Source organism: Coregonus clupeaformis, chromosome 24 (genome assembly GCF_020615455.1).
Source record: "Coregonus clupeaformis isolate EN_2021a chromosome 24, ASM2061545v1, whole genome shotgun sequence".
NCBI lineage: Eukaryota > Metazoa > Chordata > Actinopteri > Salmoniformes > Salmonidae > Coregonus > Coregonus clupeaformis.
The window spans coordinates 29,394,198-29,406,371 of record NC_059215.1 but is presented as its reverse complement, the minus strand read 5'-3'; the positions used below and the strand labels follow the sequence as shown (position 1 = coordinate 29,406,371).

The following is a 12,174-nucleotide window of genomic DNA, read 5'->3' as shown; positions in this document are numbered from 1 at the left end:
GAGTGTTGGAGGCTATTTTGTAAATGACATCGCCGAAGTCAAGGATCGGTAGGATAGTCAGTTTTACGAGGGCATGTTTGGCAGCATGAGTGAAGGAGGCTTTGTTGCGAAATAGGAAGCCGATTCTAGATTTAACTTTGGATTGGAGATTCTTTATGTGAGTCTGGAAGTTGAGTTTACAGTCTAACCAGACACCTAGGTAATTGTAGTTGTCCAAATACTCTAGGTCAGACCCGTCGAGAGTGGTGATTCTAGTCGGGTGGGCGGGTGCCAGCAGCGTTCGATTGAAAAGCATGCATTTAGTTTTACTAGTGTTTAAGAGCAGTTGGAGGCTACTGAAGGATTGTTGTATGGCATTGAAGCTCGTTTGGAGGTTTGTTAACACAGTGTCCAATGAAGGGCCAGATGTATACAAAATGGTGTCGTCTGCGTAGAGGTGGATCTGAGAGTCACCAGCAGCAAGAGCGACATCATTGATATACACGGAGAAAAGTGTCGGCCCAAGAATTGAACCCTGTGGCACCCCCATAGAGACTGCCATAGGTCCAGATAACAGGCCCTCCGATTTGACACACTGAACTCTATCTGAGAAGTAGTTGGTGAACCAGGCGAGGCAGTCATTTGAGAAACCAAGGCTATTTAGTCTGCCAATAAGAATGCGGTGGTTGACAGAGTCGAAAGCCTTGGCCAGGTCGATGAAGACGGCTGCACAGTACTGTCTATTGTCAATCGCGGTTATAATATCGTTTAGGACCTTGAGCGTGGCTGAAGTGCACCCGTGACCAGCTCGGAAACCGGATTGCATAGCGGAGAAGGTACGGTGGTATTCGAAATGGTCGATGATCTGTTTGTTTACTTGGCTTTCGAATACTTTCGAAAGGCAGGGCATGATGGATATAGGTCTGTAGCAATTTGGATCTAGAGTGTCACCCCCTTTGAAGAGGGGGATGACCGCGGCAGCTTTCCAATCTCTGGGGATCTCAGACGTTATGAAAGAGAGGTTGAACAGACTAGTAATAGGGGTAGCGACAATTTCGGCGGCTAGTTTTAGAAAGAAAGGGTCCAGATTGTCTAGCCCAGCTGATTTGTAGGGGTCCAGATTTTGCAGCGCTTTCAAAACATCAGCTGTCTGAATTTGTGTGAAGGAGAAGCGGGGGGGGCATGGGCAAGTTGCAGCAGAGGGTGCAGAGTTGGTGGCCGGGTTAGTGGTAGCCAGATGGAAAGCATGGCCAGCTGTAGCAAAATGCTTGTTGAAATTCTCGATTATTGTAGATTTATCGGTGGTGATAGTGTTTCCTAGCCTCAGTGCAGTGGGCAGCTGGGAGGAAGTGCTCTTATTCTCCATGGACTTTACAGTGTCCCAAAACTTTTTGGAGTTAGTGCTACAGGATGCAAATTTCTGTTTGAAAAAGTTAGCCTTTGCTTTCCTGACTGCTTGTGTATATTGGTTCCTAACTTCCCTGAAAAGTTGCATATCGCGGGGGGCTATTTGATGCTAATGCAGTACGCCACAGGATGTTTTTGTGCTGGTCAAGGTCAGTCAAGTCTGAGGAGAACCAGGGGCTATATCGGTTCTTAGTTCTGTATTTTTTGAATGGGGCATGTTATTTAAGATTGAGAGGAAATTACTTTTAAGGAACAACCAGGCATCCTCTACTGACGGAATGAGATCTATATCCATCCAGGATACCTGGGCCAGGTCAATTAGGGAAGGCCTCCTCGCTAAAGTGTTTTAGGGAGCGTTTGACAGTGATGAGGGGTGGTCGTTTGACCGCGGACCCGTTACGGACGCAGGCAATAAGGCAGTGATCGCTGAGATCCTGGTTGAAGACAGCTGAGGTGTATTTAGAGGGTATGTTAGTCAGGATGATATCTATGAGGGTACCCATGTTTACGGATTTAGGGTTGTACCTGGTAGGTTCGTTGATAATTTGCGTGAGGTTGAGGGCATCTAGCTTGGATTGTAGGATGGCTGGGGTATTAAGCATATCCCAATTTAGGTCACCAAGCAGTACAAACTCTGAGGATAAATGGGGGCAATCAATTCACATATGGTGTCCAGGGCACAGCTGGGGGCTGAGGGGGTCTGTAGCAAGCGGCAACAGTGAGAGACTTATTTCTGGAAAGGTGGATTTTTAGAAGTAGAAGCTCAAACTGTTTGGGCACAGACCTGGATAGTATGATAGAGCTCTGCAGGCTATCTCTACAGTAGATTGCAACTCCACCCCCTTTGGCAGTTCTATCTAGACGGAAAATGTTATAGTTGGGGATGGAAATTTCAGAATTTTTGGTGGCCTTCCTGAGCCAGGATTCAGACACTGCTAGAACATCAGGGTTGGCAGAGTGTGCTAACGCAGTGAATAACTCAAACTTAGGAAGTAGACTTCTGATATTTATGTGCAAGAAACCAAGACTTTTGCGATTACAGAAGTCATCAAATGATAGCGCCTGGGAAGTAGGAGTGATACTGAGGGCTGCAGGGCCTGGGTTAGCCTCTACATCACCAGAGGAACAGAGGAGGACTAGAATAAGGATACGGCTAAAGGCTTTAAGAACTGGTCTTCTAGTGCGTTGGGTACATAGAATAAAGGGGGCAGATTTCCGGGTGTTATAGAAAAGATTCAGGGCATTATGTACAGACAAGGATATGGAAGGATATGAGTAAAGTGGAGGTAAACCTAAGCGTTGGGTAACAATGAAAGAGATAGCATCGCTGGAGGCATCAATTGAGTCGGTCTCCGCGTGTATAGGGGGAGGGCAAAGGAGCTATCTAAGGCAGGTTTAGCTAGGCTGGGGGTCTACAGTGATATAGTACAATTAGAAATAACCGAAACAACAATAAACTAACCATGTTTGGGCTGAGGCTAAACATAAACAGGATGTAGTACCGTAAAAAGGAACAGTCCAGCAGATATCAGCTGTATAGCTGAGTTATCATAAGGTCCGGTGGTGAAGCACTAGTAAGAGGCCACGGCTAGCGTGTGCTAGCGGGCCAGGGCTAGCAGATGGATGGAATCTTCGTGGTTAACGTCGTAACCACATCAGACGATTTCGTCGGCAGACCAGTCGTGTAGGATCGGCGGGCTCCGTGTCAACACTAGGTGGTCCCGTCCGGTTGACAGAGAGGTAGATAGCCGGGAGATGGGCGATGGGCCTAGCTCAGGATGATTAGCCAGACCACAGCGTCCGTTTTGTTGTAGCTGGCTGGTGGTAGCTAGCTGGTAGCGATGAATCCGGAGTTAAAGGTCCAGTGATTCAGTGATTCCGGCGGAAAAACTGATATGTTCTGGGTCGATAACGCGCTGTGCAGACTGGCCGAATATCCGGTGATCAATGTCCAGTGATTAAAATTAATCCCGCAGAAAAAAATCCAATGTTCTGGGTGAAACACCGCTAGCTGTGGCTAATAGCAAATAGCAAGTAGCTAGTTAGCTGGCTAGCTAGTTTCAACTGGAGATTCTAGATTCTAGATAAAGGTAAGTCAATAATAGAATCCGTTCCACATTGAGTGAGGCGGGTTGCAGGAAAGTATATCTTGTAGAAGGATGAAAAGTCTGATAGGGAAATATGTACGAAAAATAGGGTATTTACAGGCTATTTACAGACAGACGATAAAAACACAACTGCACTACTACGCCATCTTGGATTCACTTTGAATCATGGTGGTGGCTACATCATGCTATGGGGATGTTTTTCATCGGCAGGGACTGGGAAACTGGTCAGAATTGAAGGAATGATGGATGGCGCTAAATACAGGGAAATTCTTGATGGAAACCTGTTTCAGTTTCCAGAGATTTGAGACTGGGACGGAGGTTCACCTTCCAGCAGGACAATGACCCTAAGCATACTGCTAAAGCAACACTTGAGTGGTTTACATTGAAACATTGAAATGTCTTGGAATGGCCTAGTCAAAGCCCAGACCTCAATCCAATTGAGAATCTGTGGTATGACTTAAAGATTGCTGTACACCAGCGGAACCCATCCAACTTGAAGGAGCTGGAGCAGTTTTGCCTTGAAGAATGGGCAAAAATCCCAGTGGCTAGATGTGCCAAGCTTATAGAGACATACCCCAAGAGACTTGCAGCTGTAATTGCTGCAAAAGGTGGCTCTACAAAGTATTGACTTTGGGGGGGGTGAATAGTTATGCACACTCAAGTTTTCAGTTTTTTTGTCTTATTATGCATCTTCAAAGTGGTAGGCATGTTGTGTAAATCAAATGATACAAACCCCAAAAAAATCCATTTTAATTCCAGGTTGTAAGGCAACAGAATAGGAAAAATGCCAAGGGGGGTGAATACTTTCGCAAGCCTCTGTAGCCACTTAAAGCACAATAAAGCGTGTCACCTCCAAGTGAAAATAAGCCAATCCCTGTGATCTCACATGGCTCAATTACAGAGCTGTATTTACACACTTATGTTCACACACACGCATGTATGCGCACAAACACACACACACACACACACACTGCTGTGGGAACATGCAGTGTTAGAAAACTTGTGGTCTCACTTCGATCCTTCCATTGTGTTATTGTGGTCTAACTAAATGAGTCATGTATTAGAAAAGTAACAGGTATGCTCTCTCGACCCTCTCTCTCTCAGTAGAGGTGTGTGTGCCTTCTGAGAAGTGAATGTTCCCTCCCCATTTTCATTAACTGAATGTTCCAGAGAAGAGATGTGAGATACTAGCTCTGTGGCTGGAGGGTGTGATGGAGGTGTGGGGGCATCTGCTGCCTCAGGGGAGGAGAGAGAGAAGGGAGGTTTCAGCGGGGCGACAGAGGAGCCAGGAATCAAGAGACAAGAGGAAAGAAGGACATGAGAGGAAGGTAGAAAAGGGGAGAAGTGGAAAGAGGAGAGAGCAAACGGAGATGAGAAGTGGAAAGAGAGGTGAGGAGAGAGAAAACAGAGATGAGAAGTGGAAAGAGAGGTGAGGAGAGAGTAAACTGAGATGAGAATTGGAAAGAGAGGTGAGGAGAGAGCAAACAGAGATGAGAAGTGAGAGTAGCTCTGTATACCACTGGCACTAGCACAGAACCCTTACATGGCAATGCAGTAGAGTAAAGGGCTGCGCCGACTCTGCACAACTGCAATAAAACTGTGTAATCTGTAATGGTGAAAACAAGAGGACAGCCCATTATCTGACTAATGATGTTTGTCGTTGAGCCATCTGTCTGTTCAGATGTGTGTTTAACTACCATGCATGGTAAAACAGAGTTTGTTTTTAGTAATTATTCCCAGTCTGTGTTGCTCCTCCTCTCCTCTCTCTGGAGTCTCAATAGAATGGGCCCTGCAGGTGGAGCTGATTGATTTAAAGGCTGTATGTGTTGTCTTTCCCCCAGCCAGCCCCTTGCTCTAGTCTGTCCCTGACAGACACAGACAGACAGACAGACAGACAGACAGACAGACAGACAGACAGACAGACAGACAGACAACAGACAGACGACAGACAGACAGACACAGACAGACAGACACAGACAGACAGACACAGACAGACACAGACAGACACAGACAGACAGACAGACAGACAGACAGACACAGACAGACACAGACAGACAGACAGACAGACAGACAGACAGACAGACAGACAGACAGACAGACAGACAGACAGACAGACAGACAGACAGACAGACAGACAGACAGAGAGAGAGAGAGAGAGAGAGAGAGAGAGAGAGAGACACAGACACACACGCCTTTGTGTCCCAGTGGCACACTCACTAAAACACAGTAGTGTACCAGCAGAACATAATAAACCTGCCCTTGTTTCTCTTGCTCTCTTCCGTCTCTTCATTTCCTTTCCCCCACTCTTTCTTTTTCCATGTCTCTGCTCTGTCCTCTGTCTTCCATTGACCTGTGGCTATTTTTACCTTGGATCTGAGGCCTGGCTTTGATTGAGGAGAGCAGTGTATGACTCTAAATCCATCCTGGCTGACTGATCAGACTCAGGGGCCCTCAGCTGGGACTGTCCACCCCACCGTACCACTCACTGCCCTGGGGCTGTGGCCATGACATACTCCCCTGTCTTAGCCTGGCAGGCAGCTGGTCCTCCTCTCCTCCCACAGCCACATAGCTGCACATCCTCCTATTAAAAAACATCCCAATGCCCCGTCCTTGGCAGATAAAATCTGCAGCTGCTCACCTTCAGGAAGGACACTGCAAATGTATTTGTATTAAATTATTTATAACCGTTTGATTGTAATAGGGATATACACTATATATACAAAAGTATGTGGACACCCCTTCAAATTAGTGGATTCGGCAATTTCAGCCACACCCATTGCTGACAGGTGTATAAAATCGAGCACACAGCCATAAAATCTCCATAGACAAACATTGGCAGTAGAATGGCCTGACTGAAGAGCTCAGTGACTTTCAACGTGGCACTGTCATAGGATGCAACCTTTCCAACAAGTCAGTTTGTCAAATTTCTGCCCTGCTAGAGCTGCCCCGGTCAACTGTAAGTGCTGTTATTGTGAAGTGGAAACGTCTAGGAGCAACAATGGCTCAGCTGCGAAGTGGTAGGCCACACAAGCTCACAGAACGGCACTGCCGAGTGCTGAAGCGCGTAGTGCAACACTCACTACCGAGTTCCAAACTGCCTCTGGAAGCAACGGCAGCACAAGAACTGTTCGGCGGAAGCTTCATGAAAAGGGTTTCCATGGCCGAGCAGCCACACACAAGCCTAAGATCACCATATGCAATGCCAAGCTTCAGCTGGAGTGGTGTAAAGCTCACCGCCATAGGACTCTGGAGCAGTGGAAACGTGTTCTCTGGAGTGATGAATCACGCTTCACCATCTGGCAGTCCGACGAACGAATCTGGGTTTGGCGGATGCCAGGCGAACGCTACCTGCCCGAATGCACAGTGCCAACAAGTTTGGTGGAGGAGGAACAATGGTCTGGGGCTGTTTCATGGTTCGGGCTAGGCCCCTTAGTTCCAGTAAAGGGAAATCTTAACGCTACAGCATACAATGACACTCTAGACAATTCTGTGCTTTGTGGGAACAGTTTGGGGAAGGCCCTTTCCTGTTTCAGCATGACAGTGCCCCCGTCACAAAGCGAGGTCCATACAGAAATGGTTTGTCGATATCAGTGTGAAAGAACTTGACTGGCCTGCACAGAGCCCTGACCTCAACCCCATCGAACACCTTTGGGATGAATTGGAACGCCGAATGCGAGCCAGGCCTAATCGTCCAACATCAGTGCCCGACCTCACTAATGCTCTTGTGGCTGAATGGAAGCAAGTCACCGTAGCAATGTTCCAACATCCAGTGGAAAGCCTTCCCAGAAGAGTGGAGGCTGTTATAGCAGCAAAAGAGGGACCAACTCCATATTAATGCCCATGATTTTGGAATGAGATGTTTGACGAGCAGGTGTCCACATGGTCATGTAGTGTAGCTTTTGTTCTCACATCACGTCTACCTGTTCCCCTCTCCTCCTCTAGAGAGATAGCACTGTCTTCCCCTTGTCTCCCTTTCCCATTTGTCTCTCTCCATTGGTTTCTCTCTCTGCATCTCCCCATCTCTTGTCCTCCCTTTGTTTTTCCGTCTCTCTCGCTCTCTCTCTCTCTCGCTCTCGCTCTCTCTCTCTCTCTCACTCTCTCTCTCTCAATCGCTCTCTCGCTCTCTCTCTCTCAATCGCTCTCTCTCTCAATCGCTCTCGCTCTCTCTCTCTCTCTCAATCGCTCTCGCTCTCTCTCTCTCGCTCTCTCTCTCGCTTTCTCTCTCGCTGTCTCGCGCTCTCTATCGCTCTCGCTCTCTCTCTCAATCGCTCTCTCTCTCTCTCTCTCGCTCTCTCTCTCTCAATCACTCTCTCTCTCTCTCTCTCTCTCTCTCTCTCGCTCTCTCTCTCGCTTGCTCTCTTTGTCTCTCTCTCTCTTTGTGTGTGTCTCTATCTCTCTCTCTCTGTGTCTCTCTATCTCTCTGTCTCTCTCTGTGTGTGTGTGTGTGTATATAAAATGTGTATATATTTACAATCTCTCTATATATATATAATCTCTATCTATAATCCAGGTCTTATTTAATGCTTGACAAGGAACCTGTCTGATATGTTTTAAAGTGGGTGTGAAGCAGATGACCATGCTGGTTTTCATTACCCGCTCTTCTCTTCTCTCACTGCCTTCCCTCCATCGCAGGGTGATAAATAACACATTCCCCTCTAATACCCATGCAAAGTAGCTTTCTTTATTTACCACTAGATATTTCACAATAGGCCCGTCGTCCTCTCCAGCTATCATAGCTATCAGCCCAAATCAAAAGCTTGTTTTGTGGCTGAGTGGAGTAATATATATATATTGCTGTTGGCTGCGAGGACCATGCCTAACAGTCAGCAGAAACAATCATCTTGGCTGTGTTGTATAGGGCCAGTATTATTTAAAAGCGATGGCCTTGCTTCCAGGGAGTGCACACATTAGTTAAAGACATGTCAGAGCGAGAGGCGTTTCGGTCATCCACTCAGGTTATCAAATTGTTTCTCTCCTATATTTTCATTCCCTTTTGTTTCTCCCATGGGCCAAAGCTCTCTGCTCCCAGAGCTCTTCATCACCATGACAGCTAAGCTGAGACGCACTCATTCACTGTGTGTGCGTGTGTGTGCGCGCAGAATATCCCAAATATGTAGCTTCACATTTGGTCACCTCTCACTGTTTTATATGCCCATGAGTAGCTTTTGGTCAAGCTTGTGTACAAGGTGTATTTGTACAGCAGTGTGTTGTCTGTGACTTTATTCAGTTATTTTGCTTACACAGCACATAGGATTTGTGCAGTAAATCTGCTGTAAAGCTGACATTTTGACTGGCATTTCATCTCTGTCCTCCTGAGATATGCCGTCAGCAGTGGATGGAGGAGGGGAGGTAGTTTATAGGGGTGTGTGTGTGTGTTCATTTATAAATGTTTAAGTGGAGCAAGGTCACACTATATATCCATTCTGACAGATCCATTGTGTGTAAACTAGTGAGTGCTGCATTGTACACATGGAGACTGTCGTTTTGAGAAGCTTTCCTCTCAGGAGAAGGGTATAGGAGAAAGAGGGTTAGAAAGAGATGTAAAAAGATCGATAGATGGTGGTTGAGGAGAGAAAGGGAGGTACGGAGGGAAGGAGTACTGTAGATCTCCAGGAGGCCAATCCAAAGGGTATTCCTCATTCCTAATAAAACAGTGTGACTGAGTCTGAGCATGTGTAGGAAAATGAGCTTAGTCCACAGTAATCCCCATATCAGACTTTCCAGACTTTTACTGAACATGTGTTTTATGAAAGCCACCTTGGTTGGCTGAGACTTTTTTCAGCAAGGGATTGCACCATTTCATAAAAATGCATTTGTTCTAAATGAATTGAGCTGCCTGCGAGACTCATCCAAGAACCAGATGAGGGTGAGGGAGGAGAGAGATGTAAGTCATTATGTTATGAGCTAAGTGTTCCCATGTGCCCTGTTTCTCAATGTAGTTTTGGATTTGGTCTGACGTTGTCAGTGTGCTTTTCACTGTTGAGGGAATGTTGAATCCTGGCCTTGGTTTAACTCAGCCCCCTCCTCCCCCTTGAGAGTGGAGTTGGCACAATGCAGCCCTGGCCCTCTTATTGGATGGCTGGAACAACCGGCCACTCACCACCTGTATCACATCAGCATGGCGCTGTCATGGTGGCAGCCAAGCACGGCAGAATGCAGCTGTCGCATCATAAAACAAACAGAAATAGCAACAGCTTTTATTTCAAACCAAAAAAGAGAGCATCATGTTTTAGGAAAAATAAAGTGTTCTTATGAATCCTTGCTGTTTGATGTAGCAGAGCTCTATTTTAATCTGGTGCTTGGTTTGGTTTCAAGGTTGGCCTGGGGGGCCAGAGGGGGCTGGGTGAGCCTGCATGATGGATGAGCTCATAGCTCTGTTGGGTGGGAAGGGATCAGCTGAGCTTGGCCAGGAGTTAAATGGAGCGTGTAGTGGCTCAGTATCATGCTGTGTGCAAATGCTACACACCTTGGCGACATCGCTGATCACAGACACACTGTCCGTCCGTGAGACAATCGCCTTCTACCGTCCCCCAGGATGAGTAATATCAACCCTTCTGACCTCTCCCCTCTATCCTGCTTCCCTTGCTGCAGTTCATGCGCTTTTCCTCCTTTCTTTCTCTCCCTCTTTCTCTCACTCCACCCCCCTCTTTTCCAACATAACCATAAAGTGCCTGCCCTTGTCTCCGTGTGTAGTTCAGACGCCCAGGGGCTCCATTCTACCAATGTTGTGGCCATCAGAAACAGCCCCTTGGAGTGTCAGCAACTATCTCTGTCCCCTGATAGCACTTATCAGGTCATCTGGAAAGGGTTATGGTGTAGTGGGGCTGTTAGAGAGCTGTGTTAGAGGGCCTCCAGGCTCTCTCTGGACCCCTGATCCTCGGCTCTGGCCCGTGACAAGGCCCTCTAATCAGGGCAGGAGGCATGTGGACGATGGGCCACTGACGCCACCGCTCCGGCTCACACTGGCAGCACCTTCAGCATGGAAAATGTGTCAGAGGATACAGTAAGTAGGATAAGAGAAAGATGGAGAGTTCCGCTTTTTCAACAGTGTGCCGGTCTCCATCTCTTCCAGTTAGAGAAGTGAGAATGAGTCCTTTCCTGAGCTCACAGATGGTGGTAGTGTGTGTTTGTGTGCCCATTCATGTGTTTGTATGTCAGGGTTGTAGCTGCAGGTTTTTCAGTGGGGTAGAGGGATTATTTGCGGGTTTTTGCGCATTGAGAGAGAGAAAGTGTAGCATAGAGAAATGAGGAACTACAGAGAGAGAGATGCACCAGCGGCCCCAAATAGCTGTGAATCAGTTCCCTGCTCATTGTTTCACACACTCGCACGTCTCTCTGTTTAGACAAGCTGTTTAACATGTCTCTAATTGTGAGTATAGGTAATCGTCTAGAGTGAGCAATTAGGCGGGTTCAAAGGGCCGATAGCTGGGTAATTGGAGCGCACTGGGCTGTTGTGTAATCCAGGTTGGTGTCAGAGCCATTATTACTGTCAACATGAAGACTGGCCCTAGGTGAGGCAAGGGGTGGGGGTGAGGAGGGTGAGATCGCTCCCTCCCTGTCCTCTGTCTGAACAACCCCTCAGGCCACAACTGCTCCCCCGGCCGGCCTGCTTTCCTCTCCCTCTCCTTCTCCCTCTCCTCTGAGGAAGAGAAAATATGTCACATTAAGACAGGCAGGAAGGCTCTGAACGATAACTTTTTCTTCCTCCGCCATTTTCAGAAAGCAAACACAGCTCAGGGGGAATGTTTCACACGCCACTCACGTCCTCCTCCGAGAGAGATGGAAAAAGCAGGAGAGAGAAGAAAAGACTGGGAGATATCATTAATTTCCTGTCAGCTTGGTTAAGTTTCTGTGGACATATTTATTTATTTATCTGGTTTATCTGGCGTAACTCCCCGGAGGGCTGAGTCATGGAGGCGTTCACTGGCAGCAGACTCCAAATAATTATAATTAAAATGCAGTGAGGGAGAGAGAGATACAGGGAGACAGAGATATGCAGGAGGAAAGAGAGGGGTAGATACAGTGAGACAGAGATATGCAGGAGGAAAGAGAGAGATACAGGGAGGAGTGGGGAGAGAGAGATACAGGGAGGAGAGGAGAGAGACAGGAGGGGAGAGAGAGCTATACAGGGAGACAGAGATATGCAGGAGGAAAGAGAGAGATACAGGAAGGAGAGGGTAGAGAGAGATACAGGGAGGAGAGGAGAGAGACAGGAGGGGAGAGAGAGCTATACAGGGAGACAGAGATATGCAGGAGGAAAGAGAGAGATACAGGGAGGAGAGGGGAGAGAGAGATACAGGGAGGAGAGGAGAGAGACAGGAGGGAAGAGAGAGCTATACAGGGAGACCAATAGATATGCAGGAGGAGAGGAGAGCAACAGAGGGGAGGGGGACAGTGAGTTTGGGGGAAAGAGGAGCAGGGAAATAGACAATAAGAGAGTGGGAACTAAGGAGACATAAAGCACTTGAGAGTGCTAGAAAAGCTAACGATGTGACGATAAGGTGAGACCGTAGGTGTGCTTATATGACAGCTTATGACACCCCCTTTAATGTGCTTGCGTGACAGCTTATTTTGAAACAGTGCTGTTCGGCATCCAGGTCGTAAACACACTTCTAACATACCGTCGATCTGTAATCTCTTCTTGTGCAATAATGAGTCACAGATTGTACCTCACTCTCAC

General features: G+C 47.3%; 1 protein-coding gene across 3 annotated transcripts in view; it reads left to right on the top strand.

Annotated features, from left to right (window-relative positions):
* The window catches only part of LOC121538349 (extracellular sulfatase Sulf-2), a 169,975-nt gene that overhangs the window by 53,127 nt on the left and 104,674 nt on the right, over positions 1 to 12,174 (top strand). The gene's annotated exons all lie outside the window — the stretch shown is intronic.